Source organism: Salmo salar, chromosome ssa11 (genome assembly GCF_905237065.1).
Source record: "Salmo salar chromosome ssa11, Ssal_v3.1, whole genome shotgun sequence".
In the NCBI taxonomy this organism is placed as follows: Eukaryota; Metazoa; Chordata; class Actinopteri; order Salmoniformes; family Salmonidae; genus Salmo; species Salmo salar.
In genome coordinates this window covers 85,623,558-85,627,999 of record NC_059452.1, presented here as the reverse complement: position 1 = coordinate 85,627,999, position 4,442 = coordinate 85,623,558, and positions in this window count along the sequence as shown.

Here is a 4,442-nt window from a genome sequence, read left to right as displayed (position 1 = left end):
CATTTGTCTCTCAAATACATTGTTACAGTTGTATGGTTAGCTAGCTAGCGAATTTGAGCCACCTTAGCATAGACATGACATCAGTCATAACACCTTGAAACAAGACATGGTATCAATAACAAGATTCAACGAGCTGAAACGAGCCACCTACAATTCCCTACATGGCAGCTTCTTGTCATTGTTGCTCGCTATCTGTCCGTTCAGAATCATAACAATGCACGCCTTCCATCCACATTGATGCGTGCGCATAACTTTCGTTATGTTTTCGGCCAACCCGTGTATGGGCACATTAGATTAGTTGCGCTAAAATTGTGTAGTGAACATGGAGATGCTAATATGCCTTCCTCAATTGATATGTTCACCGTCTGTGTCTGCTTTGTCTTTGTTCTCTACTGTTCATACAGCTTCGCCCTCCAGTGTGATTTTCATCTCCCACACTGTTAAGATCAGTTCAGCACTGGCTATGATCAACACCATTTATTGACTTGTTGCTATAAGGAAAGTTATTATGAGACTGTAAAACCGTCCATTGTTATCGTTTGAAAATCACTGCAAGCTGGTAGTAAGCCATCGTCGTCCCCAGGCTACGCGATGATACATGAGATTAGTATAAGTCAAACCACTATAGTGTTGAAAACCTAAGAGGAACTTGTCACTGGTGCTCACCTCATGTCATCCCACCCGTAGCTTTGTTAGATTTTAGATTAAATGAAAAAAACATGCCCCATATTTGAAAGCTGCTTGTGAAGCGGGAAAGTCCAGTAGAGTAGGAGAAGGTGTTGGCGGGCGGTGAATAGAGCGCTGTCTCCCAGGGAGAGGCCATTATGGAACTTCCATGAGAGGAGATGTGACTCAAAGTTAGGATGTTGGGAGGAGTGTAGCCGGGTGGAAGGGAAGGAAGAAAGATGTTGTTCAGAATATTAGGGAATGCCCAGTTTCTCATAGCCTCATTCAATTCACCCTCTTAGCAAGATGGTGCCACACTCCTTGTACTCAGCTACGCTGTAGTACAGTATGTGTCCACTGCCCATATACCTGGCTTGAAGGGTATTGTGACCCCTCACTATTATGGGATCTTTAAGATCCATAGACCATTTAATTGACAGTGTTGCAGGTAATCAATTGTATTGGTCACATACACATATTTAGCAGATGTTATTGCGGGTGTAGCGAAATGCTTGTAAGATAGCATCCCTCCCACTGTTCTAGAATGTCCCAGTACCAACCGGTGCATTTAGAAGACTCACTGTCTTTCTGCTCCCTGCCTCCTCTTTTCTATTCATCCACTCCATTTCCCTTTTAACTCTTTATGTGCCTGAACCCCTAGAATTTGTACTGATATTTTGATTTGTTATTATTCTTATTGTGGTAAGAGAAGGATGTAAGATAAAAATGTAAAATAGCCAGTGTTAACCGATACAAAGGTGCCAGATTTTGTTCTTTGGTATTCCACTGGTTGTGCTCCTGTAAAAAAATCTATGCTTAATATGTTGAAAATGTTTTAATCTTTTAGGGTTTTTAATCGTACTTGTTTCTGCTATTTAGTGTCATTCTGTACTTAGTGGCCTAAGGCTGAACACTATTCATTTGAGCTTGAAAGTAGACATGGAGTATTGTATTTCTAACTAGTGTGCAGTGTTATGTTGTGAGGGTCTGGGCACACACACACACACACACACACACACACACACACACACACACACACACACACACACACACACACACACAGGTCTCAGTGCACCTCTCCTTTGGGCTCAGACCTGGAGCGACAGTAATGGTCCTTCGCTCTCACTCGTTTTGCACGGTCTGGTTTTCATTAAGGCAAAGCAGTCCTCCAGCTGTTTTTCTTCCTTCACTCGCATGTCGGTGAGATCTTGGCCTAAAAGTTGCTGTTCTGCAGTCTTCGCCTTTTCCTCTCCATGACTTAATACAGAGCAAAACACTCACTCACACTGTTATGCACACACCGACACACACACTTACACGCATGCACTCGCGGAACAAGTGGTGTCTGCATGTCCTTCCAGCACATTGGAACTTTGGTTTTCATGGCCGTGTTAAGGTCTCGTAGGAAGCTCTTAAAAGGTAGTAACAGTATCTGTGTTTATGGAATCCATAGCAGGGAAATGAAAGTTTGACACTTCAGTGTCACTGCCTACAGGGAATGAGATGAGACAGAGATGGGAGGGAAGGTGGTGTTGAGCTGTCTGCTTGTTAGTGTACAATCACTCAGGTGGCAGGGTTTAGGCCACTCCAGTGCTTAACTCCAACAAAACTGTCAAATCTGCCATGTGAGAGTAGGGCTAGGACAAGTCTTCATCCTCACATGTGTAGAGTACATGGCTGAGCAAAAAATCTCTTTAGTCTACATTTACCTCCTCTCTTGTATCATTCTCATTGAGATATTATGGTCATCATGATTATGATTTTGATTATTATTATCATGATTATCGTTGTCATTATTATTTTTACTATGATCACTAACAATATTTAAGATCGTTGATTCTCCAGATGTTCTTCTCGATCCAATGAAAAACCCTACCCGGTGTATTGGCATCTTTTCAGCATGAGTCTCCTAGTTGCTTGCTTAGTGTTGGAATGCATATCTCTCAAACAGAGGGTGACGCAGGGTTAAAATGATTCATCCCTCTATTCCCATAGACTGGACTTTTTTCACTCTGATTTGGGGGAGGGGGGAAAGAGGGGGCTGCCGAAGCACAAATACATTTTGGCAGCCAGGAGTACATGAGTCCTCCTGAGACTAAAAGTATGTCTTTGCTTGTTTCCACCCCGCTCTTCCTCTCTCTCTGGGTCTTCCATTGTTGCCACATTGCCTTGACCATGAGGCCCTCCAGGCCCCACTTTTTGTTTGTCATGGCAACGCTTGTCAGATCGTACGTTACCCATAGCAACCCGTCCAGAACTGGTGCTATTAGAATAACATAGTGTCCGTGGCAGACTAGCTGTATGGAAGCCATGCACACTATAGAACTCCCTCCTCTCTCTCTCTCTCTCACACACACACACACACACACACACACACACACACCCTCACTCACACTTGTTTTCTTCCCTACCCCCATTTTCTAAAATGAACTGTTGCTGCAGACTTCACCCAGTTTCAGTGTGTAGTCATTTGTATATAAGCTTTTGGCTAGTTGAGTGGGATCTACATGCTTCTTCCGACCCATGATTTGTGGACCCTGAATTGCATCATTGAGAGGGCGCCACAAGCTTCACATGATAGCAATTACCCATAACTCCTCTACAAGGCCACATATATCTACCCACTAGGCACACACTGGTTGAATCAATGTTGTTTCTACGTAATTTCAATAAAATTACGCTGAATCAACGTGGAATAGATGTCTGTGTCCAGTGGGTACCATGCACCCAGCGCTGTCTGCAGCTGTGGTGGGGCACAATGTCTAAAGCATTGACTCAGATATTATAAACCAGCTGTCAACGCCGGCGCCGCCATCGTGTCCCCTCCATATACACACACACACACACACACGAAAGCATACACATGGACACACACAATCCTTCTTCTTGCTCTGTCAGCTTGGATATTTTTCTATGCCACGCTAATATGTGATGTAAGCGAAACGCAGATTGAGAGAAGAGCTTTAGGTTTGAGGTTGCTAATGCTGTTAAAATCCCACCCGCACCCCTGTCCTCCCCCCTCCACCTAACCCCCTCCCATTGTGAAAGTAACTGTGTGATGGTGTTTGTCTTGATGACTGTGGGGTTTTGAGGATGCTTGCTCTCTATGGAAAGTGTCAAATCCCATGGATGGTGATGTAAAAACAATGATTTCAAAGAATTAAAGGATAAAACTAAACAAAGCTCAGCCTCTGGCATTTTGTGTGTGTGATAGTGAATGTTGTCTTTTGACCTTAGGACGTAGAATGGGTTCCCTCCCTCCTCTCCTCACCTGTGGTAATATCAGTTTGTTTAATGGTCACATCACATGGCCACTGATCATGTTTCATAGGAACATTTGATTTGGCAGTGTTTAAGTTTAGCCATAGTGCTCTGTGTATTAAGGTTACTGAAAATATCAATGTTTTTGAGTAGGAAATATAGATAAATATGAATGTTAAGGCTAAACATACAAATCAGTCAAACAATTCCAATCAATTCCTCTCTAGATTACATACAGAAACATTACTGAATGGTCAATACTCTTCAATGGTGCCTCTACTTATTCAGCTCATGTACTGTAGGCTACTGTGAAATCCCCACAGGAACAAAGGGAAGCTCAGTCCTGTGAGCGCAAGTACACTCGCATGACACAAGATGGCAGTATGTCCCCTAGTCTGTTTACAGGAGTAAACGGAGACAGCAACAGGAAATAAAGGGTTAGAGAGGCAAGAATAAGTGTACCTAAGGCAAAGTATTACGTTGGAGCCATTTTTGTAGGATAGGAAATGTGTTGA